A 25,714-nucleotide genomic window follows, 5' to 3' on the forward strand; every position below is an offset into this window, starting at 1 on the left:
ATATAACCCTCATATGTTCCAACCGGGGCTGTTGTTTTATCTTATTGGTAACATTATTACGGGCCTGATCAGCCTGAAGGCAAGGCTGTCCAGTTCAACAGGGATTGGTGATAATGGATTTGGTGTGTCAGGTGACACAGCTGTGTTTATGAGGAGCCCACTGAGCCAGGCAATAGGAGTATTTATCTAAGAACTGCATCTATAGTATTTTTGTAAGCAGCTGGTTTGATAATTTTAGAAAATGAAGTAAGTACAGAAATTGGTCGGTAATTACGCTAGTAGAGATAGAAGTATTTATGACAAATGTCAAGGGCAAAGAGATTGCACGGATCACCTGTTTGATCAATGAGCTATTAATCTGATCAAAACCTGCACTCGTTTCTTTAGGTTAATTACTTACAATATCAAGAACCTCATTTTCTGTGATAGGAGAGAGGAATATTGGGGTCAATAGCATTTGAGAGTTTTGGACCGATGGTGGTAAAATAGTTATTAAAATGATTTGCAATAAATTGTTGATTACTAACATTTAATCCTTCAATCTAATTAGATTAATTTTTGATAGTAAATTATTTATAAGCACATTGTTAATTATTTTCCAAGTATTTTGATATTGCCCTTTTCCCTCTCAAACTGGAATAATATTGACATTTGGAATTATGAAGGATAATAACAAGAATATTCTTATAGCCTACATACTTGCAATGATTAAAGTTGGTGGGATTGGCAATGTATCTGTGATCAAGCTTATTCTTATGATTAATAGATTTACATAAACTGGGAGTAACCGAAGGGGATTTAGGGGTTGATTTCCTTGCTTTAGGTTTATTCTGAATAATAGGAATCTGTTTATTGACACTTTAAAAAATATTCACAAAATTAATAAAGGCAGATTTGGCTGATGCATTTGCATGTAAAACTGGTGTGCAGTCACTAGAGAAAAGTTCTTGTTTAATTAAGGTTTACAAGATTATCATGTGAATAGTCACGAGTGATAATGCCCATACGTGTTGTGAATTAGAGCAGTTTAGTGCAAATGGAAATGACGTAAATATAGGGAAATGATACAATAAATCAGTGATTATAATACCAGATTTTGGCTGTGGTAGTAAATTGGAAAAAAGTATAGTAAATGAGTGTAGTAGAAGTGTTTGTTACTCCAGTTGGTTGATGGATTAATGGCAGGCAAGAAGCAGAACAGACGTTGCCTAAAAATTGTTGTGGCTGGCTGCTACTGTCACAGCTGAGTCGATTGAGATTAAAATCACCGGTAATGAGGCAGGGTTTGTTTTCATTACTTATATGGTAAAACAAAGACTGGGAGCATGTTGAGAATTTCTCAAAATTGGCATAGGGGGCCTTATATAGAACTCCAACAATAATATTTGTTAGCATTATTTAGTGTGATGATTTCTACAAACACTGATTCAAAGGAGTTGTTACCTATACTTTCTTGATCAGGTCTTGGAACATATTGGAGGTTAGGTTAGATGATATGTAAAGAGTGACCCCGCCACCAGTTGTAGCAACTCTGTTTTTGGTCAGTAAAATATATCCAGGTAGGTTAAATTGATTCTTGTCAGGATGTCACCTTAGCCAAGTTCCAGTCAACCCATTTATAGAAAAATTATGCTTCAATGAATGAAGGAAGGAAAGATATTACATCATGAAAATGTGTAGGCAGACTTCTAATGTTCAGATGCATAGAGAAAACTTTTCAATGGGATCATTATTAAAATAATTATTAAAATGTTCAAGTGGATGACAACACAAGTTCTTAGTACTACTCTGGGAATTTTCATGGTCTTCATGGATAGGTAATTCCAGTGGGAAATCTAAATTGAAATCTACCAAGTATTTGACTCGAAAACCGGTCAGGAATCGACAGGTCAAATTCTTTGACAAATTGAAGATCATGGATGTTCACTCCACAGTAGATCGGCTTATTAAGCACCACTTTTGTTTTAAAAGTTCCACATAACACATGTTGCATTCTGGAAATGGCCTCACACTTTTAAAATGCGAATAGCCCACAGCCTTTTAAAACTCGGTTTAGCCGGCAGCCTTTTACATTTCTCGGCATCATTGTTGTGGTCCCTGATCAGCTTGGCGCTACAACGTTTACGTACATTCTTCATTGTTTTACCCAAAACTGCATTGTTGTCCAATTTAAAAAAGTCTTTTTCAAAGTCTGCGGTTGCTTGTGTGCGTAGCTTGGTATTTTTAGCAATATAGCTTTTCATCCAAGCTGGTTATCTAAATCTGAACACGCGGTGTACTTTGTTGAGCTTCAGCCCGAGTTGTAAGTACATGTACATGTATAGCTGCAAAATGTGATAGTGCAAAACATATTTTTCTTTGGTTCCGAGCGTCGCTATTAACTTGTTACAGCTTTTGTATTTTTTGTAGAGTAATTTCTTTTGATAATTGCTATAGCTTTTTATAGGTATAACCAGGTTTTCTGGCGCAAGGGGGTAATCGTTGTCAGAATCATGTAGCACTTGTGGGTACTTGAGATCCACCTTGAGCATGTACCTGTAGTAATCATTGGTTGCTAAATTTAAGATGTGCTCACTTGTATAGCGCTCTAGGTATTGTATCCATTTAAAATTTGCCAAAGGTAGCAGCTGAGACATAGCACACCTATAGAGAACGTTTGCATGGAGATTGGCAATATACACGTAGGTGGATAGTTTTATACCGAGATCAAAATCTTCAATAAATCCATTGTTTGCTCTTGCATAGCGTGCACTTCCCACACTAGAGATGCCACCGCGTTTGGCATGTTCAAAAAAAGCAAATGAAATCAGGGTCTGTAATTAACTGGAGCTGTTCACCGGTGTGTTTTAAGAAGGCATCCCAAAAAAATCCAGGAGCTGTGTAATAGTTGGCAGGATGGAGACCATAGTTTTTATAAGACATGTCTCTAAAGTTTTGAAACACATCTACCAAAAGCAAGTTCTCTGTTTTGACATAAAGGTTGTGATAGTCACAGAGGGTTTTACAGTTTAAAGCTTTTGCCAGACTTGTTTTTCTTGGGTGTATTCTAATTCACTGATGCTATTTTGTAAAGCTTTGCCAGACTTGTTCTTGGGTGTATTCTGATTCGCTGACACTATTTTGTATAGCTTTGCCAGACTTGTTGTGCTTTGGTGTATTCTGATTCACTGACGCTATTTTGTAAAGCTTTGCCGGACTTGTTGTGCTTGGGTGTATTATGATTCGCTGACGCTATTTTGTAAACCTTCGCCAGACTTGTTGTGCTTTGGTGTATTCTGATTCACTGACGCCATTTTGTAAAGCTTTGCCAGACTTGTTGTGTTTGGGTGTATTATGATTTGCTGATGCTATTTTGTAAAGTTTTGCCAGACTTGTTGTGTTTGGGTGTATTCTGATTCGCTGACGCTATTTTGTAAAAGCTTTGCCAGACTTGTTGTGCTTGGGTGCATTCTGATTCACTGATGCTATTTTGTTTTATACTGCTATAAAAAGCACTTGGGGTGGTAGCAGCATCTCGTTAAACTTTTCAAACGAGTCCATGTATACGTAGAGACAGATCCCTTTTTGCAAAAGAAGCGAGCTTTGCTCATCACACGCTTGCGCTTGGGTCCATTTGAGTTTTGAGTTTGAGTTTGTTGACACGTTTTTACAAGCCTGTCGAGCGACGTTGCCATAAAATGAAACTAGTTTATAAATCGAAGCTGGCCTAGAGAAAACGAGACATACTTTTCGATGTTTTGGGGAATGCAAAAGATCTTGTCAGTTTGTTTGTTACCTTGAAATAGGCTTGCACCTTGCATAATGAGATGCGCGTCGTAATTTTCTAAATTGTGCAACACGACTGGGATTTGTGTTTCGTTGGGAACTATTCTGAGTTGTAAGTTAGAATTGGCGTGGGCTGCACCCCTAAAGGCCCCTGTCACGTGACAGTGGTCTCTCAATTTGGGGTTTTTGCTAAATTTCTTGTTACACCATAAACATCGGTTATTGTTGGGGTCCGGTGAGATCTCTGGTTTGTCGCACCAGCATTGATATTTGTAATAAAGATTTCTTTTTGCAGATCCAAAAGGTTCTAGCTTGTCTAAATTGCTATTCTTAATCGCATGTGAGCTGTAAGGGTTCACGGTTTGCAAAGATGTCATTGATCTTTTCGACTTCCAACATTACACAAATACTTGAGCAGCGTTTGGACCTCTGTAGAGCTTTTGAGCAGTCGTTTTTGCATCACGTCTAACAACCGTGTAATAAACACCACAAGCGACGTGTTTTTCAGGGTGAGCTTTGTCACCTGTTTGCTGTAAGATCGATTCAAAATCTGCATAAATCACAAATGGTGTTTTTTTTGTGTTGGTAACTAGTGAAAGACAGTGTTGAGGACCCATCTGGTGTGTCTTTTGGCATTTCAATAAAACAGGGATGGGTATCAAGCCATTTGAACTCTTCAAAGAGTCTGTTTCGATCAGCTTCTCTGTTGTAGGGTGAATTGCAACGACTGCAATGATAGATTTTACCGTTGTGTTTGGTAATCTGTGATGACAGTAGTCTCGATTCATCTTTGATCCAACAATAGTGAGAAACTGTTTCACCGTCCGCTTGGCTCTCTCCTGTGATATAAAGCAAGTTTACGTGAGATTTGTTTTTGCCCCATTTTAAAAATGTTAGAATTATACAAATAAAGAAATTCACTTTGTTTAGGTTGAACGGGGTTGAGACCTTGTATACCGAGTTTTTCTTCTGGTTCTGGATATTCATATCCAATGACGTTACTTGTCGGGTTGTTTTGTTTTTCGATACAAGGGATCTGTGATAGCGGTGTAGGAGAATCCTGAGAAGTCAAGACCGTCATCTGTGGTTAAACTCCACAAACGTTCGTAATACACTTTATAATTGGGGTTGGTTTGAAGTTGTTTTAAGACATGAGGAGAAAACTTTCCTGGAGCTGCCCTTGGACACCAGGGGTCAAAATTAACGGTGGTCCACTGGCCCGAGACCAGTAGAAAAGTTGATGGACCAGCTGATCTAATAAGACTGGTGGTCCAGTGGGCCAGTTGAAATCTGATGTCTTTCCTGTCTTCAAAAAAATCTCTCAATAACCTTTTCTCACATTAAAATGCTTATTTTTATTGTCTTCCTACTTACGTTTGCAATTTTAAAAATGTTATTTTCACGAGTTTTCATTCGCATTTTGTTGTTGCAGTGGTGAAAACATTTTTACCCTTGCATAGACTTCTTGTTCTTTGGTTTCTTCAGGTCTAAGTAATCAATAAAACCGCAATTTCATTGCCGTTTGGAGTTTAAATTGTCGGAGACATTTTATGTCACTGTTATTTTGTTATATATAGTACTGCAATAAAGTTCCTTTAAAAAATTCAGGGTCTTGGTTAAACTATGTGGGTATAATTTCATAGTTAACGAGGTTGTTTTTAAACTTGGTAATTTCTTGCACGTTGACCTCAATAAATTTATCTAGGGTGATGTATGATTGTATGGCTCGTATGAAGTAGGGTTTGAGCACCTTGTGGTTTCTACCCACTGGAGTAACTTGTAGCTGGTGTAACTCAGCAAGTCTTTGAGATAAGATTTGTTTCTAGTGGGCCGATTTTTGAATATTCTGGTATAACGCTTGATAGCAGTAATGTAATCAAGTCTTGTGTAGTGTTCTTTGGGAGGAATAATGATTTCCAATATTCCACATTTAAGCTTTTAGCGCTGGCTTCTTCCATCTGAGTACATTATAAGAAATTACGAGTTTGTCCTGAGGGAAGTTTGGTACAATTTTTATTTAGGTCTTATTTTATATAATATTATTTGTTTATTATATATTATTATTTAACTGTGAAACGTGGGTTAATTTACGTTAAATTAAATATGTCACTACAAGCGATTTTAATATGTTTACACATTTACACTGTGATTTATATTTATCATGTATACAAAATCTAGCACAGTGACAAGATTCTCTTTTTTTTCATTTGACCATGGGGACAAGTCAGTTTACAGCTTTCACATAGATATTTATATTTACCGTGTTTGCAAGTCACCCATTTGCCACGTTTTTGTATAAAAACACCACACTCAGTACTCCAAGACCTCAGTGTGTTATGACCCGGCACCCCAAGTGATATGCTGGGGGCTGGCGCCGGTGACTACTCCATTTCTTCCGCGGCCCCCAATTTCAAATCCATTGGCAGCCACCTGCTCAACTTCGCAGGGTTCTGGGGAGAAATACATGTACTTCAGACCAATGGGTGCTCACTTCACTTACCAACTGCTATCTGGAATTTATGAGTCCCCCACCGTCCGATGTATCTTTCCGGCCGACTCCAGTTCCAAAAGATCAATCCCAGCAACAGGCTCTGGAGTTGGAGATATCAGCGCTGCTGCAGAAGTGCACTATTGTTCTGGTGCAAGCAACGGGAAACCACCAGGGCTTCATGTCAATGTTCTTTCTGACCCCAAAGAAGGAACCTGGGAAGTGGAGGCCGATTCTGAACTTAAAGCCACTCACCATTTTCCTAAGACCGAAGAAGTTCAGAATGGAGACGCTGCGTACCGTCCTACGATCACTTCCCGTCCTGACTTGGGCATAGTCCATCGACTTACAGGACGCCTACCTTCACATTGGCATTCATGTACAAGACCAACTGTTCCTCCGCTTTTCATACCGTCACCTGGTCTACGAGTTCTGTGCGCTGCCGTCTGGTCAGACATGCTCATATTTCAGTACCTTGACGACTGGTTGATAGTCGGACGCTCCAAAGTCGAGGCTGCCTCGGCAACCAAGACAACGTACAACCTTGCATCTCACCTGGGTTTCTTAGTCAACCACAAGAAGTCCAGACTGACCCTGTTACAAACACTGACTTTCCTTGGGGCAGTTCTCGACTTGAACCATGGCATTGTTACTCCCACCGACGAGTGCGTGGGCAATCTCACGCAGTGTGTCGCTCTATTCAGGGGACAGTGCCAAGCGAACGCCAGGGCATAGCTCCACTGACTCGGTCTGATGGCCAGCCTTACCGACCTCGTCCTGTGGTGTTGGCTTTACATTCGGCCTCTACAGCTCCACCTTCTATCTTCCAGCCAAGCAGAGATTCCCTGAATTGCTATAGGTTCGTCTATCAGGCCTGATTTACCATCACCGATGCTTCCAATCTCGCTTTGGGTGCCAGTCTCCAGTCGTATCAGATTTCCGGCTGGTGGGACTTGTCCTTAGTGGGTTCCCACATCAATGTGCTTGAACTTCAGGCGATTTTCGAAGCCCTCAGCCACTTCCGGCCTAGAAATAAAAAATAGAAAACAAAGGAAAGAGTTTTATAGACAGATGCCACTTGACACCCTGTGCACAAACCCTATGATAGTGGTCTGAACAATTGTCTTTTCTAGGTAAATGATTTGGTATTTTCCCTCATAAATAGAACTTTCCTGGACACAGTTTTGCTTTCTGACGGCTATTGATAGAGCACTGTAGGGAATAGTTACTGGTGTCTGTATATATGGAACTCTTCCCAAAACAAAAATTGGCGGAACTAGCATTTTGCATTTTATTGGACAGACACTTTGTTGTGTTAAGCATACCTGTCCATGTAGGGCCCATTTGATTTGGTTGATCCAGATCCTGATCAGTGATTTGATATTTGTTTACAGACACCAGAACCTGCTCAGTGGCTGGAGTGAACCAGCGTTAAGATTGATCTATTCAAGATCCAGATCCCATGTGAAACAAAAAGACGCTCACATGGGTATACATTCACATGTATGTACAGGTACCGTATGTAGAGGTTGACAGTAAAATTATTCAATGAAGGAGTCTCACACCAAACAAGTATACACATACATGTACGTACATCTACTACTGTTGTTTCAGTCTGGCAATGACCAGACCATGATGTCATACATTTCAATACACTTCCAAGCCTGTTGCTTGATACATTTCATGCAGTGCAGATGTTTCTTTTAGTTAATTTTTGGCATTTTCCATTTTGACATTTTCTTCCCAGGTGCTATTCACAATTCAGCATGCAGCCTTACATGTACTGTACGTGTACGTCATGTCTCAAATCATCAATTTGATGTAACTCAGGATTTGTGAAGTTTCTGTGCTGTCTGCAGTTTGGTAAGTCTCTTTCCTATCCTGAACTTGAGAAGCTCAAATTTATGAACAAGGTACCGGTAGGAAACAATTCCATAAACCCACACCACTGATTTTTCCCTGCAGTGATCTACAGTCATCTAAAAGCAAAACCGTGTCATAAAAACATCAATGTTTTCATTGAAAATATTGTGATCCGTGTGCAACTTTTTATCACATTCGGTTCTTCTGAAGTTGGGATCATTTTGTAATGAATTTTGTGATCCATGTGCAACGGTTTATCACACTTGTTTCTTCTGAAATTGGGATCATTTTGTAATGATGTTTTTGTCCGTTGTACATGTATGAACCCAGCAGCATGAAAACTTGTATTGAGCACCATGCGACCATTCTGAATTAAACTGCCTTGTAACCTTCCATGCATACTGGTCTGATTAGTACGCTCAGATCCAGCAGCATAGTGCACAGGAAAATTGACGCCTGTGTCGTATTATGTCCTCCATCTTAGATTCAGTAATAACAAGAAATTCACTTTAAAAATTACTAGTGCAAGTGCAATGTTTTGGCTAAACCTGTGCCAAAAACTGAGCTTTGACACTTGGAGCTTGCTCTGTCAGTGCTGTGTACAGTACAGTAGGGCTACATTACACGTATGTGACATGTATCAATACATGTAAAGACAATTTGGATAGCAAGATGTTGGCACATTGCTCAAGTCTTACAGTAATATTCCTTGTCACAGGGGATAGTTATTTTCATTGGATGTGTTGGCTGAAAGTACATGTAACTGCTATGTTTGGTAGACATTTTAGGTATTATTTGACACTTGAAGACCAGGATGCATATTGTATGAAATGTTGCTGTTGGGAATTTTGTCAGTATTCCCCTTCCGGCCAGAGCAAAATTTGAAATAAATGAAATGCAATGAATAACAAACTGACTGAACTACCAGCCCTATTTTCCTTACAATGTTTATTCAGTATTCATTGTTCTGGTCTTTGGGTTTGTTTATCAACGTGCAATAAGGCCAAGACTGTCAGCGCTTTCCAATGTACATGTACTTGTGTCATGTAAACCTGTCATCGTACTAAAACCTATTCTTTGAATATTTCCTCGCTACATTCTCAGCTCAATTATGCATCTTTTCATAATTCATATAGAAAGTTTAAAGTGTATTTTAAACTTGAAAGTTTCAAGTCGTGAAAGTAAAAGTTTGGTTTTGCAGATTCTCTCTAGTAAAACAATAATATCTTCCTGTTTACAGGTACCTTTGTTGCATAAAGGAAGAGTCAAAAAAGCACACAGGTAGACAGCCTGAAGTCGTTAGAGATTGGCTGAAGATATTGACAGGCTGAAGTTAGCATTGGTGCTTAAGTTGACAGAGGTAGACTGGCTGATGTCGGCTGAAGTGGGTACGCTGACAGTAGAGGTAGACAGGATGATGTCAGCAGAAATAGATGTGCTAAGGTCGGCAGAGGTGGTCACGTTGACAGTGGAGGTGTACAGGCTGACATCAGCAGAGGTGGTCACGTTGACAGTGGAGGTGTACAGGCTGATGTCAGCAGAGGTGGTCACGTTGACAGTTGAGGTGTACAGGCTGATGTCAGCAGAGGTGGACAAGCTAATGGCAGAGGTAGACAGTCAGAGAGTTGGAAGACCAGCTGGCATTGGATATGATGATTTGTGATGACGTGTTATTAATTTGAGATTTACCGGTAGAGATTTAAAAGTGCTTCCATCTTGTCATTCCTTAAGTCTTGATGGATTCATCATTTTTGAGACAAATTACCTGCTGTTGTTCAAGAAGCTCCCTCTGAATACTTTTTTCAAAGGTGACCTGCATCAATGGGAATTTCCTAACTTTGTCGAAGTGTAGTTAATTGAGATTTTGTTCATTTTGCATCAATTACTTTATGTTGCATTTTCATTAGGAATATAAATTTGTTTAAATGACTGCAGTGAACGTTGTACACAAAAATTCAGCTGCTTGTTAAGTTCCAGTGCTGTAAAGTTCTTGAACAGTTTAAGTGATTCAGCCCAATACTGCTATTCTGAACACCTCTGTACCAAACATTGGGGTATACTGAATATTCTCCTTGGCTCCCGAGCTCTCCATACCAAACATTAAAAGGTTGCTTTAAAAGGAAATACATTTAGGACTGATGAGAATACTTACAAGTTTAGGAAAATCTGTCTTGCAAAAGATCAGTGCCAACACCGTCAGTATCTATGTGTTTAATTTGCTTCAGAAATTGTATTTGATGATGTTTATTCTTGTAATAATGCTGCATCATCTTCTCAGGATTTTCTTTTAAATGTATGTGTATACATGTAGGTATTACCTGTGGTGGCTCTTGGCTCCCAAGTCTATTAGCCCATGCCTCATAATTAATATCTCCCCATTCACTCCTAAAACAAGATTCAATCCTAATGTAATCAAGAGTAAACAGGCACTACTCACTCAATTCTGAGTTCAGCTATAAGCTATATAAGCCTGCAAATCTCAAATGCAAAGTTTGAATTTTAATTGGAACAGAAAAAGAGCAACATTTTGAATATGTGCATTAATGCAAATTGTTTGGTTGACTGTCATCTGTTTTGGGAGTTAAGAACAACTAATTTGTCCCTGGTTTTACGTGTATTTAATGGTGTCCATTCTTTGATTTTTGTAATCATGCCAAGAAACTGAAGTGAGACTAGACGCCATCCAGTCTATGCTGCTTTCCTTAGGATGTCACAGCGATGTGAATAATACCAGTCCCCACTACACAGCTGTTTGAGAAGCTCTTCCATCTCAGTGGGTGCCTTTCCGCCCATGTATTCAGTGACCGGGGAATCCCATCCTGGACAAAGCACGTAAGGATTTGAGTATGGCGTCTCGTCACTGATCCTCTAGCCATTTGTGGATGTTTTCCTACCAACATCACCGCTCCACGGATAGTGCTGTTCTGTTGTTTCTCCACGAGGCCTTGATGCAGCCCCCTCGTAGATGCCCAACCATCCTATGTGTGTTACCTGTCTCTTGATGCCATTGATACCAGTTCCTAATGCTACTTTTCTGCAGTGGTCCCTTCTGTGCTAGTGTTGCATCTCGTGAATGTGAGTAGTGTATTTACTAAATCAAAGCTTTCCACATTATGCATTGCCCAAACCGTTGTCATAAAAGTTGTTCAAACTACGCTTGAAATTACTATTTGAAACAGAAATCCAAGAGAATACTTTATTTTTGGCTCGGTCCGCATGTGGATTGGGTTTTCAGTCCCTACCTGATTCCGTGGGTTTTACCCAGAATATTCCTCTGGGTTTTTCTTCTCATTGTGTCCTCACAGCAGGTTTCTTCAGGCTTGCGAGCTACAGTGCCAAGTGTACTTTTTAGGAATCCTTGGTGTCATTATCAGAAATAAATAATACTAATAATTTCCCAAGAACCTTGTGGGTAGCCATTTCATATTCAAGAAACTATCCTTTTGCTGAATTCAGTAGAAATCTATTTGCCTTTTTAAAATTTTTGTTCAAAGTTGTATGGATTTCATATTGAAATAAGCTTTTTGGTATCAACTTTGGAAAAACAAGTGAACCAAAACATCTAGAAAAGCTTTAAATTTTCTGTCCTTTTCTGAGCTGTCTAGTGAAAGTGCAGAAGACAACTGCATGTTTTTTGGTTGACATACATTCCTTTTTTTTCTGTTTTGCATTTTTACATATTCTGTCGACATATTCTGTCAGTCTTTTATTAAAGTCTCACCCTAACAGGTTAAGTTTAGTATGCCTGAATAAAAGAATAATTTGACGTTTTTGTTAAACCCTTGCTTTTACTGACCCAATTTCAAATGCAGGTATTGTGTGGCATCTCATAGCTTGCTGGCTGTTGAGGGACATACATCATTGGCTTCCAGTAAACTAAGAACAGAGCAGTTGATCATCTCTGTCATCTCATCAAACAGCAGTTTCAGACGCCTTACAGATTTCACTTTTAAGGTGAGCGAGATTTCTTTTGCAATTTCAGAAGAAGCTCAGCATTTGGGCAAATAATTGTTATTTCATACACGATGTTTGTGAAGTCTATGAACATTTATGATGTGTCAAACACAACCTTGATTGCTCTTCACAGTCTGCATTGCAGGGCATTGCCATAGAAATATTGTCAAATATTACACCACTGACTTTCAAGAGTTGGTACCTATGGCGGTGTTGAAAGTTGGTCGATAATCTTGCTTTTTCAAAAGTCAGGGTTTCAGCTGTAAATAATACCATCAAGTGGTTTTCTGGTAAAATGAAGAAGTTGCAATCTGTAGCTTCTTTGGATATTTTATCATATGATTTAACAGTTAATATAAAATTGAAAAACGACCTCCTCTTGGTGTGAGCCTTTGAATGTGGGATGGATTGGGGATGTATGTGGATGTGGGTTTTGATTCTGTTTTGAAACACAACTGCAAAAACGGCAGCTGAAAACCAAGAGATGAATGGGCAACTTTATTTGGAGGAAAAAGGACAGTCCCAAAATGTTACTTTATTTTCAGTTTTATTGAATATTTCCAGCAGATGAATCATTTATAAATGACCTTGCCAATTGGTATACAAGCTTAAAGACACGAATTTCACACGGCCGTCAGATTTCGTTTATTGGACGTTTTTATACTTTCCCTTTCGTTTGCATCATATTTCTCCAAAATACTCTTTTCCCACAAAAAGTAAAAAGCAAGTTGTATGAAAGGAATCCACATTGTCTACCACAGTCCCTCCTCAATAGTCGGTCTCAGCAGGAAGTGACGAATTCAGGATAGTTACTGCACCACAAACTGTCTTATCGTGTGTACAAAGTATACATTACAAATTATGTATCTTTTTGCACAGAAACCTTGCAGTGGACTTTAATACTGAAAGTAATTTGTAAAGAACTATTGATTATGCAGCCATCCCATGTCCCCTTTGTTGCAGGCAGAGATAGTCACAAATGCAGAGAGAGATGTCGGCAGAGGTATATGTGCTGAAGTCGACAGACGTGCTTAAGTCAGCAGAGGAAGACAAGCTGATGTTGATTAAGGTATGTTGTGGATATGATGTTTTATATCTGTTATCCCTGATATTTTGGGGACAAATTGCCTGCCATAATTCCAGGATGCTCACTCCAAACGTAAAAAACATGGACGTCAATCCTCTGAAGTTGTAGCCTAGTTATTTCAGATTTAATTCATTTTGTCAGTGTTTGTTTTACGTTGCATTTTTTAACGGCTGTGGTAGGTTGTGTAACGTCATCAGTTTTTTTTAATTACAGCGTGGAAGAAACCTACATGGACATCGACAGGAGGAGAGACAGACGGAAGCGAGATGACTGTCCTGAAGGTTAGGCTTGGAATGTGTTTTTGGCTGATATACCGTAATGCACAAGAGGATATAGTTTCATGAATTTATCTTTAAAACTGCTGGTTTAGAATGCACTGTTTCCCAGCACTTTGGAATGATGTGGTCCATTCATACCATAGTAGATATTTTCGACAGGGCTAACCCTTAATACATGTATATGCATTTTAACATTCACCCAGGTGGAAAATATCATAAACAGAGCGTGGCAAATGGAACAAAATCCTTGCAGTTTGCATAATGCCTTTATACATTGTTTATTTCAGCTTTCTGGATTCACTCATCAATGGGGAGGTAGACATTGTAAAAGAAGGAACAGATTATAGTACCGGTAAGTTTTTTAACCCGTTTTCTATAATGAAATGGGAATCAAAAGCTCAATAAAAGCACGTTAGATGTTCTTCCCAATTTATAAACGTTAAAAAAATGCACTACTTGTCAAATACTTTGGAATCTAGAATGTTTGTCAACTCTGCAAATATATGGTGATTTAATATGTATTTGTTCTGTTGACTACAGGTTGGGAAGATCATCCGATGCCTGAAGATGAGTGAAGTTTCTTTCAACTCGGAAGAATGAACATCAGTAAAGCAGTATAAAGAGAATGAAGACCTTGCTTGTGTTTCTTTTTGTCCTTAAACTCCCTCCCGCCTCGCCTCCCCTCCCGCTAAAAATTTGTCCTTAAACTCCCTCCCGCCTCGCCTCCCCTCCCGCTAAAAATTTGTCCTTAAACTCCCTCCCGCCTCGCCTCCCCTCCCGCTAAAAATTTGTCCTTAAACTCCCTCCCGCCTCCCCTCCCGCTAAAAATTTGTCCTTAAACTCCCTCCCGCCTCCCCTCCCGCTAAAAATTTGTCCTTAAACTCCCTCCCGCCTCCCCTCCCGCTAAAAATTTGTCCTTAAACTCCCTCCCGCCTCCCCTCCCGCTAAAAATTTGTCCTTAAACTCCCTCCCGCCTCGCCTCCCCTCCCGCTAAAAATTTGTCCTTAAACTCCCTCCCGCCTCGCCTCCCCTCCCGCTAAAAATTTGTCCTTAAACTCCCTCCCGCCTCGCCTCCCCTCCCGCTAAAAATTTGTCCTTAAACTCCCTCCCGCCTCCCCTCCCGCTAAAAATTTGTCCTTAAACTCCCTCCCGCCTCCCCTCCCGCTAAAAATTTGTCCTTAAACTCCCTCCCGCCTCCCCTCCCGCTAAAAATTTGTCCTTAAACTCCCTCCCGCCTCCCCTCCCGCTAAAAATTTGTCCTTAAACTCCCTCCCGCCTCCCCTCCCGCTAAAAATTTGTCCTTAAACTCCCTCCCGCCTCCCCTCCCGCTAAAAATTTGTCCTTAAACTCCCTCCCGCCTCCCCTCCCGCTAAAAATTTGTCCTTAAACTCCCTCCCGCCTCCCCTCCCGCTAAAAATTTGTCCTTAAACTCCCTCCCGCCTCCCCTCCCGCTAAAAATTTGTCCTTAAACTCCCTCCCGCCTCCCCTCCCGCTAAAAATTTGTCCTTAAACTCCCTCCCGCCTCCCCTCCCGCTAAAAATTTGTCCTTAAACTCCCTCCCGCCTCCCCTCCCGCTAAAAATTTGTCCTTAAACTCCCTCCCGCCTCCCCTCCCGCTAAAAATTTGTCCTTAAACTCCCTCCCGCCTCGCCTCCCCTCCCGCTAAAAATTTGTCCTTAAACTCCCTCCCGCCTCGCCTCCCCTCCCGCTAAAAATTTGTCCTTAAACTCCCTCCCGCCTCCCCTCCCGCTAAAAATTTGTCCTTAAACTCCCTCCCGCCTCCCCTCCCGCTAAAAATTTGTCCTTAAACTCCCTCCCGCCTCCCCTCCCGCTAAAAATTTGTCCTTAAACTCCCTCCCGCCTCCCCTCCCGCTAAAAATTTGTCCTTAAACTCCCTCCCGCCTCCCCTCCCGCTAAAAATTTGTCCTTAAACTCCCTCCCGCCTCCCCTCCCGCTAAAAATTTGTCCTTAAACTCCCTCCCGCCTCCCCTCCCGCTAAAAATTTGTCCTTAAACTCCCTCCCGCCTCCCCTCCCGCTAAAAATTTGTCCTTAAACTCCCTCCCGCCTCCCCTCCCGCTAAAAATTTGTCCTTAAACTCCCTCCCGCCTCCCCTCCCGCTAAAAATTTGTCCTTAAACTCCCTCCCCCCTCCCCCCCCCCTAAAAAATTGTCCTTAAACTCCCTCCCGCCTCCCCTCCCGCTAAAAATTTGTCCTTAAACTCCCTCCCGCCTCCCCTCCCGCTAAAAATTTGTCCTTAAACTCCCTCCCGCCTCCCCTCCCGCTAAAAATTTGTCCTTAAACTCCCTCCCGCCTCCCCTCCCGCTAAAAATTTGTCCTTAAACTCCCTCCCGCCTCCCCTCCCGCTAAAAATTTGTCCTTAAACTCCCTCCCGCCTCCCCTCCCGCTAAAAATTTGTCCTTAAACTCCCTCCCGCCTCCCCTCCCGCTAAAAATTTGTCCTTAAACTCCCTCCCGCCTCCCCTCCCGCTAAAAATTTGTCCTTAAACTCCCTCCCGCCTCCCCTCCCGCTAAAAATTTGTCCTTAAACTCCCTCCCGCCTCCCCTCCCGCTAAAAATTTGTCCTTAAACTCCCTCCCGCCTCCCCTCCCGCTAAAAATTTGTCCTTAAACTCCCTCCCGCCTCCCCTCCCGCTAAAAATTTGTCCTTAAACTCCCTCCCGCCTCCCCTCCCGCTAAAAATTTGTCCTTAAACTCCCTCCCGCCTCCCCTCCCGCTAAAAATTTGTCCTTAAACTCCCTCCCGCCTCCCGCTAAAAATTTGTCCTTAAACTCCCTCCCGCCTCCCCTCCCGCTAAAAATTTGTCCTTAAACTCCCTCCCGCCTCCCCTCCCGCTAAAAATTTGTCCTTAAACTCCCTCCCCCCTCCCCTCCCGCTAAAAATTTGTCCTTAAACTCCCTCCCCCGCCTCCCCTCCCGCTAAAAATTTGTCCTTAAACTCCCTCCCGCCTCCCCTCCCGCTAAAAATTTGTCCTTAAACTCCCTCCCGCCTCCCCTCCCGCTAAAAATTTGTCCTTAAACTCCCTCCCGCCTCCCCTCCCGCTAAAAATTTGTCCTTAAACTCCCTCCCGCCTCCCCTCCCGCTAAAAATTTGTCCTTAAACTCCCTCCCGCCTCCCCTCCCGCTAAAAATTTGTCCTTAAACTCCCTCCCGCCTCCCCTCCCGCTAAAAATTTGTCCTTAAACTCCCTCCCGCCTCCCCTCCCGCTAAAAATTTGTCCTTAAACTCCCTCCCGCCTCCCCTCCCGCTAAAAATTTGTCCTTAAACTCCCTCCCGCCTCCCCTCCCGCTAAAAATTTGTCCTTAAACTCCCTCCCGCCTCCCCTCCCGCTAAAAATTTGTCCTTAAACTCCCTCCCGCCTCCCCTCCCGCTAAAAATTTGTCCTTAAACTCCCTCCCGCCTCCCCTCCCGCTAAAAATTTGTCCTTAAACTCCCTCCCGCCTCCCCTCCCGCTAAAAATTTGTCCTTAAACTCCCTCCCGCCTCCCCTCCCGCTAAAAATTTGTCCTTAAACTCCCTCCCGCCTCCCCTCCTTTGTCCTTTGTCCTTAAACTCCCTCCCGCCTCCCCTCCTTTGTCCTTTGTCCTTTGTCCTTTGTCCTTTGTCCTTTGTCCTTTGTCCTTTGTCCTTTGTCCTTTGTCCTTTGTCCTTTGTCCTTTGTCCTTTGTCCTTTGTCCTTTGTCCTTTGTCCTTTGTCCTTTGTCCTTTGTCCTTTGTCCTTTGTCCTTTTTTCTTTGTCCTTTGCTCTTTGTCCTTTGTCCTTTGTCCTTTGTCCTTTGTCCTTTGTCCTTTGTCCTTTGTCCTTTGTCCTTTGTCCTTTGTCCTTTGTCCTTTGTCCTTTGTCCTTTGTCCTTTGTCCTTTGTCCTTTGTCCTTTGTCCTTTGTCCTTTGTCCTTTGTCCTTTGTCCTTTGTCCTTTGTCCTTTGTCCTTTGTCCTTTGTCCTTTGTCCTTTGTCCTTTGTCCTTTGTCCTTTGTCCTTTGTCCTTTGTCCTTTGTCCTTTGTCCTTTGTCCTTTGTCCTTTGTCCTTTGTCCTTTGTCCTTTGTCCTTTGTCCTTTGTCCTTTGTCCTTTGTCCTTTGTCCTTTGTCCTTTGTCCTTTGTCCTTTGTCCTTTGTCCTTTGTCCTTTGTCCTTTGTCCTTTGTCCTTTGTCCTTTGTCCTTTGTCCTTTGTCCTTTGTCCTTTGTCCTTTGTCCTTTGTCCTTTGTCCTTTGTCCTTTGTCCTTTGTCCTTTGTCCTTTGTCCTTTGTCCTTTGTCCTTTGTCCTTTGTCCTTTGTCCTTTGTCCTTTGTCCTTTGTCCTTTGTCCTTTGTCCTTTGTCCTTTGTCCTTTGTCCTTTGTCCTTTGTCCTTTGTCCTTTGTCCTTTGTCCTTTGTCCTTTGTCCTTTGTCCTTTGTCCTTTGTCCTTTGTCCTTTGTCCTTTGTCCTTTGTCCTTTGTCCTTTGTCCTTTGTCCTTTGTCCTTTGTCCTTTGTCCTTTGTCCTTTGTCCTTTGTCCTTTGTGTCTCACCTACCTTTTATTTCCAAGTTGTGAATAAATGCCACACAGAATAATCACATCTGCTCATTTATTATTCCTCTTGCAATTATCAACTTAAATAAAGTTTATAGACTTGTAACAAATTGTAATATGTGTTTAGCTTCTATTAATTTGTGAATAAATGCCACACAGAATAATCACATCTCATTTATTATTCCTCTTACAATTATCAACTTAAATAAAGTTTCTAGAATTGTAATATGTGTTTAGCTTCTATTAATTTGTGAATAAATGCCACAGAAATTAAATTATCAAATCTGCTCGTTTATTATTCCTCTTCCAATTATCATCAACTTAAAATAAAGTTTGTATACTTTAATAAACAATGTTTTTAGAACATGGGAGTTTTTAATGCAAGGTTGCCAACAATTCTTTTTACACGGGGGTTTAAAAAAATTTTAGAAGCAATTATTCTTGCACTTTTACTCTTAAAACATGGAGTTACGAACAATCTCCGCCATTTTATCTACTACCTTTTAAAATGAGAGGTTAGAAAAGTTGCAAACAGGTCACTTTTTTAGAACATGGGGGTTAGAACAAATTTAATGTCAATTTTTAAATGCGAAGTTGAAAACAATTCACTTTTTAAATCAAACATTGGGTTTAGAACAATTTTAGAAGCAATTATTCTTGCAGTTTTACTCTTAAAACATGGGGTTAGGAACAATTTCCGCCATTTTATCTACTACCTTTTAAAATGACAGGTTAGAAAAGTTGCAAACGGGTCACTCTTTTAGAACATGGGGGTTAGAACAAATTTAATGTCAATTTTTAAATGCGAAGTTGAAAACAATTCATTTTTTTAATCAAACATTGGGTTTAGAACAATTTTAGAAGCAATTATTCTTGCAGTTTTACTCTTAAAACATGGGGTTAGGAACAATTTCCGCCATTTTATCTACTACCTTTTAAAATGAGAGGTTAGAAAAGTTGCAAACGGGTCACTCTTTTAGAACATGGGGGTTAGAACAAATTTAATGTCAATTTTTAAATGCGAAGTTGAAAACAATTCACTTTTTTAATCAAACATTGGGTTTAGAACAATTTTAGAAGCAATTATTCTTGCAGTTTTACTCTTAAAACATGGGGTTAGGAACAATTTCCGCCATTTTATCTACTACCTTTTAAAATGAGAGGTTAGGAAAGTTGCAAACAGGTCACTCTTTTAGAACATGGGGGTTAGAACAAATTTAATGTCAATTTTTAAATGCGAAGTTGAAAACAATTCACTTTTTTAATCAAACATTGGGTTTAGAACAATTTTAGAAGCAATTATTCTTGCAGTTTTACTCTTAAAACATGGGGTTAGGAACAATTTCCGCCATTTTATCTACTACCTTTTAAAATGAGAGGTTAGGAAAGTTGCAAACAGGTCACTCTTTTAAAACATGGGGGTTAGAACAAATTTAATGTCAATTTTTAAATGCGAAGTTGAAAACAATTCACTTTTTTAATCAAACATTGGGTTTAGAACAATTTTAGAAGCAATTATTCTTGCAGTTTTACTCTTAAAACATGGGGTTAGGAACAATTTCCGCCATTTTATCTACTACCTTTTAAAATGAGAGGTTAGAAAAGTTGCAAACAGGTCACTCTTTTAGAACATGGGGGTTAGAACAAATTTAATGTCAATTTTTAAATGCGAAGTTGAAAAGAATTCACTTTTTTAATCAAACATTGGGTTTAGAATAATTTTAGAAGCAATTATTCTTGCAGTTTTACTCTTAAAACATGGGGTTAGGAACAATTTCCGCCATTTTATCTACTACCTTTTAAAATGAGAGGTTAGAAAAGTTGCAAACAGGTCACTCTTTTAGAACATGGGGGTTAGAACAAATTTAATGTCAATTTTTAAATGCGAAGTTGAAAAGAATTCACTTTTTTAATCAAACATTGGGTTTAGAATAATTTTAAAAGCAATTATTCTTGCAGTTTTACTCTTAAAACATGGGGTTAGGAACAATTTCCGCCATTTTATCTACTACCTTTTAAAATGAGAGGTTAGGAAAGTTGCAAACAGGTCACTCTTTTAGAACATGGGGGTTAGAACAAATTTAATGTCAATTTTTAAATGCGAAGTTGAAAACAATTCACTTTTTAAATCAAACATTGGGTTTAGAACAATTTTAGAAGCAATTATTCTTGCAGTTTTACTCTTAAAACATGGGGTTAGGAACAATTTCCGCCATTTTATCTACTACCTTTTAAAATGAGAGGTTAGGAAAGTTGCAAATGGGTCACTCTTTTAGAACATGGGGGTTAGAACAAATTTAATGTCAATTTTTAAATGCGAAGTTGAAAACAATTCATTTTTTTAATCAAACATTGGGTTTAGAATAATTTTAGAAGCAATTATTCTTGCAGTTTTACTCTTAAAACATGGGGTTAGGAACAATTTCCGCCATTTTATCTACTACCTTTTAAAATGAGAGGTTAGAAAAGTTGCAAACAGGTCACTCTTTTAGAACATGGGGGTTAGAACAAATTTAATGTCAATTTTTAAATGCGAAGTTGAAAAGAATTCACTTTTTTAATCAAACATTGGGTTTAGAATAATTTTAAAAGCAATTATTCTTGCAGTTTTACTCTTAAAACATGGGGTTAGGAACAATTTCCGCCATTTTATCTACTACCTTTTAAAATGAGAGGTTAGGAAAGTTGCAAACAGGTCACTCTTTTAGAACATGGGGGTTAGAACAAATTTAATGTCAATTTTTAAATGCGAAGTTGAAAACAATTCACTTTTTTAATCAAACATTGGGTTTAGAACAATTTTAGAAGCAATTATTCTTGCAGTTTTACTCTTAAAACATGGGGTTAGGAACAATTTCCGCCATTTTATCTACTACCTTTTAAAATGAGAGGTTAGGAAAGTTGCAAATGGGTCACTCTTTTAGAACATGGGGGTTAGAACAAATTTAATGTCAATTTTTAAATGCGAAGTTGAAAACAATTCATTTTTTTAATCAAACATTGGGTTTAGAATAATTTTAGAAGCAATTATTCTTGCAGTTTTACTCTTAAAACATGGGGTTAGGAACAATTTCCGCCATTTTATCTACTACCTTTTAAAATGAGAGGTTAGAAAAGTTGCAAACGGGTCACTCTTTTAGAACATGGGGGTTAGAACAAATTTAATGTCAATTTTTAAATGCGAAGTTGAAAACAATTCACTTTTTTAATCAAACATTGGGTTTAGAATAATTTTAGAAGCAATTATTCTTGCAGTTTTACTCTTAAAACATGGGGTTAGGAACAATTTCCGCCATTTTATCTACTACCTTTTAAAATGAGAGGTTAGAAAAGTTGCAAACAGGTCACTCTTTTAGAACATGGGGGTTAGAACAAATTTAATGTCAATTTTTAAATGCGAAGTTGAAAACAATTCACTTTTTTAATCAAACATTGGGTTTAGAATAATTTTAAAAGCAATTATTCTTGCAGTTTTACTCTTAAAACATGGGGTTAGGAACAATTTCCGCCATTTTATCTACTACCTTTTAAAATGAGAGGTTAGGAAAGTTGCAAACAGGTCACTCTTTTAGAACATGGGGGTTAGAACAAATTTAATGTCAATTTTTAAATGCGAAGTTGAAAACAATTCACTTTTTAAATCAAACATTGGGTTTAGAACAATTTTAGAAGCAATTATTCTTGCAGTTTTACTCTTAAAACATGGGGTTAGGAACAATTTCCGCCATTTTATCTACTACCTTTTAAAATGAGAGGTTAGAAAAGTTGCAAATGGGTCACTCTTTTAGAACATGGGGGTTAGAACAAATTTAATGTCAATTTTTAAATGCGAAGTTGAAAACAATTCATTTTTTTAATCAAACATTGGGTTTAGAATAATTTTAGAAGCAATTATTCTTGCAGTTTTACTCTTAAAACATGGGGTTAGGAACAATTTCCGCCATTTTATCTACTACCTTTTAAAATGAGAGGTTAGAAAAGTTGCAAACGGGTCACTCTTTTAGAACATGGGGGTTAGAACAAATTTAATGTCAATTTTTAAATGCGAAGTTGAAAACAATTCACTTTTTTAATCAAACATTGGGTTTAGAATAATTTTAGAAGCAATTATTCTTGCAGTTTTACTCTTAAAACATGGGGTTAGGAACAATTTCCGCCATTTTATCTACTACCTTTTAAAATGAGAGGTTAGGAAAGTTGCAAACAGGTCACTCTTTTAGAACATGGGGGTTAGAACAAATTTAATGTCAATTTTTAAATGCGAAGTTGAAAACAATTCACTTTTTTAATCAAACATTGGGTTTAGAACAATTTTAGAAGCAATTATTCTTGCAGTTTCACTCTTAAAACATGGGGTTAGGAACAATTTCCGCCATTTTATCTACTACCTTTTAAAATGAGAGGTTAGAAAAGTTGCAAACAGGTCACTCTTTTAGAACATGGGGGTTAGAACAAATTTAATGTCAATTTTTAAATGCGAAGTTGAAAAGAATTCACTTTTGTAATCAAACATTGGGTTTAGAACAATTTTAGCAAATACACTTGTAATTTCACTTTTTTAAAACATAGTTATTCACATTTTTAACATGGGGGTTAGAACAATTTTAGAATCAATTATTCTTGCAATTTTATTCTAAAAACATCAGTTTTAGGAGCAATTACTCCCGTTACATGGAATCAGAAACAATTTCCACCATTTTCCTTTCAGCATTTTAAAACGTACCGTAACGAACAATTTTAATGGCAAATTTCAAATGTGAATTTGCAAAAAATTCACTTTTTTAGATCATGGGGGTTAGAACAATTTTAGCAGCAAATATACTTGTAATTTTACTTTCTTAAAACATACAGTTAAAAAAATGTCAGGTTGCAAACCACATTTTTTACAACATGGGGGTTAGAACCATTTTAGAATCAGTTATTCTTGCAATTTTACTCTTTCAAAGCATGAGAGGTTAGAACAATTTTAATGGCGATTTTAAAATGCAAGGTCTCAGACAATTCACTTTTTAGGGTTAGAACAATTTTAGCAACACTTATGCTTTCAATTTTACTCTTTCAAGACGTAAGGGTTAGAGCAATTTTAGCCATTTTTAGGAACAATTTTAATAGCATGTTGCATGTCCTCCAAGTAATGCCATTCAATTAGAATCTGTTCATTATGGTTTAATTCCAAGTTTAATTAGGGCAGAGGGATCAACATATTTCTACCTGTTTTGTTTTATTTGAAAATACTGAATTTTGAATAAATACCAGAGTAATTGTGAAGTTCTAGTCAGTTATACTCATTAATTGGGGCTAAAATCACATTAACAGCAATTATTTTTCCAACTGTAAAACATGTGGTTAGGAACAATTTCGGCCATTTTATTTTCTACATTTCCAAAATATGGGATAAGACACTACTTTAACAATTATGCTTTACCTTACAACGATCAATGAGTCTCTACTACTCTATTAGTCTCTACTAGTAGCCTTTTCACTGGATGAGATTGCAGTCTACACTCTCGTTGCAGTGGTGGCCTGGAACATGGAGACGTGGTGACTGTTTCTATTGCAAAAGCAAACAAGACACACAGAAAAGACAATGAGAATTCTTTACTTCATACAAAATGATGTCTTAAATCTAATTGCAGCGAAGCGCGAGTTTCATCTTAGTGGATCAATCTTCTAACTTTTTCAGTTTATGCCACGTGGGAAATGCTCAAGATCAAAATTGGGTTTACTCTTCATTAATAAATGGGTTATTTAGCCTAACAAGATGGTTTCCTTTCTTGTACGGAGGCAGCTTGTGCACAAAACCTCACGAGACTCGTCTGAAAAATTCTGAGTGTTTTCTAAGTAAAGACTTAGATTTTCCCTAGTCCATTTAACTGTTCCTGACGCGTGTTTGTTTATGAGTCACTGCCCTGAATAATTAATGGCGTCCGCCTGTGGAACTCCTCGGAAGAAACGAATTTAACAAGGTGTCTCACAGAACGGATCTTGGATTGCAAAAACGAATGAATCTGCTCGGAATTCTAGTCATTCAAAGGCAACAATAAATTTGTCTCACAGCAAAAAGTGCGAAAAATGCCGTTTCTTTTTAGGGATTTTGCTTCCAATCAGATTTTCACTGTTTCGTTAACCGGAGATCCGGGGCGTAACCTAACATTGCATGACGAAATCTTATTTTCCAGTCATATTTTAACCTCGACACGTTTTTCAAGAGCCTTTTTGCCAACTACATTCGATACTAAATTCCAAAACGAAGTATATTGTTTGTCTGTTCAGAATTCTGACTTATTTTCCCATGCTGGTAAGAGTGGACTCTGTTAAGTATACGATACAATGCACTTCAGGTCCCAGAAAACGGCCAATAGGGCCTCAGCTTGCATACGAAAAATAAGGTCGGTTACGTCAGTTACCGGAATTGACCACAATCAAATTCATTTTGTGTTAAGGCGCTGAGCGAGTAAAGTTACAGCACTACTCGTGTTCGTGTTCCACAAATTAATTGCAACTTGATAACGCCCGGTCGCATTTTTGCTTTAACTTCGACAAATGGAGTAAAAAAGAAAGCAAACGGACGGGCCTACGTCGAGGAAGATGGCTTAAAAGGCTACAAAATGCGTTTTCACATTTGATACTTACAGTCATTACACCTCTCTCGTTGAAACTGTTGAAAGTGGCACGGTTTGGATGCCCTCGCGGGAGACATTTCGTAAGGTCAGAGCAGCAAGTGACGAAATGTTGCAAGCTTCCTCGGCGAGGCAAACGTCGATCTAGAAATGCGCATGTCCGGTTACCACGTGCAGGCAAAGGAATTTCAAAATTTGCATAAATGCCCGCCCTACAAAACACATTCTACTCGTATATCGCATGATGCCTTTGCAAATCACAACTGGACCAAATGCGGCGATCGGACGCAACAAATAATTTGAACAGCGTCAAAGAAAATCGTGCGTAACAAATGCTTTTCATTCATTTTTAAGTTCGTCTAGGGGAACGTTGAGAGAACGTATCAAAGACTGAACGGCGTGAAGTATGCGCTTTCTTTTATTGCCGAAGTGGGGGCTTTAAATCAAACAAGCCTTTTGTTAGTTCTTTTAATTCAATTTGAATTCTCCCCACTAAAGACACTAAAGACACTCTTGATTCGGGGCAAGCTTTTGTTAGTTACATAAGAGACCCCTTGCACCAATACACTGTTTTCAATGGACAAGAAGGGCACAAATTTAAGGACTCTACATTTCAGAGACGGAGGTCGCTACGCAAAAGCTTGCCCTGAATCACGAGGTATAGCACAGTATCTTAAGTCTAGGGAATTTGAATTATGTTGATGTGCAATCAGATGACTCACTGTACCAGATTTTAGTCAAATTAAACTCTTAAACGATCTTTCTCGAACTCCTTGGTATTTTTAAAGGCATCCAATAAAAGAAGCACTTGGCGAAGCCAGCAGTCGCAGATAAACGTTTATATGTGATCTAAATAATTATACAGGGGATTTTGCCTACATTGGAATTATCCTACCGAAAAAGTGAACACAGTAAACTTCTCTCTTTGCTAATATTACGACACTAAGTTCTTCAAGATCCTGATTGAGACACTTCAAGAGAAAAAGCAAAAAACTGCGTGAACGTTTTGGAAAAGTAAAAGAACTGCTTCTTTTGTGATTATTTTGTACACAAGAGCGAATAACAATAAAAAAAAAAATGGGCAAATTCAAATAAATCAAATTAAAAATCAACAAACAGCACACACACCTGACA

General features: G+C 39.0%; 1 long non-coding RNA gene across 10 annotated transcripts in view; it reads left to right on the plus strand.

Moving 5' to 3' along the window:
• The window catches only part of LOC110978424 (uncharacterized), a 60,669-nt gene extending 46,608 nt beyond the window's left edge, over positions 1-14,061 (plus strand). For 9 of the 10 annotated variants that reach the window (XR_015424256.1, XR_015424254.1, XR_015424257.1 and 6 more), the window contains 8 exons: positions 8,001-8,116; positions 9,357-9,725; positions 10,775-11,191; positions 11,929-12,070; positions 13,034-13,139; positions 13,371-13,438; positions 13,723-13,787; positions 13,976-14,061. This is a non-coding gene — a long non-coding RNA (uncharacterized LOC110978424). The remainder of the gene's footprint in view (positions 1-8,000; positions 8,117-9,356; positions 9,726-10,774; positions 11,192-11,928; positions 12,071-13,033; positions 13,140-13,370; positions 13,439-13,722; positions 13,788-13,975) is intronic. The other variant, XR_015424263.1, reaches the window with a different exon arrangement.
• Positions 14,062-25,714: the final 11,653 nt, after the last annotated feature.

This window comes from Acanthaster planci, linkage group LG02 (genome assembly GCF_054643075.1).
Source record: "Acanthaster planci isolate LZ-2023a linkage group LG02, COTS_SCS, whole genome shotgun sequence".
Classification (NCBI taxonomy): domain Eukaryota; kingdom Metazoa; phylum Echinodermata; class Asteroidea; order Valvatida; family Acanthasteridae; genus Acanthaster; species Acanthaster planci.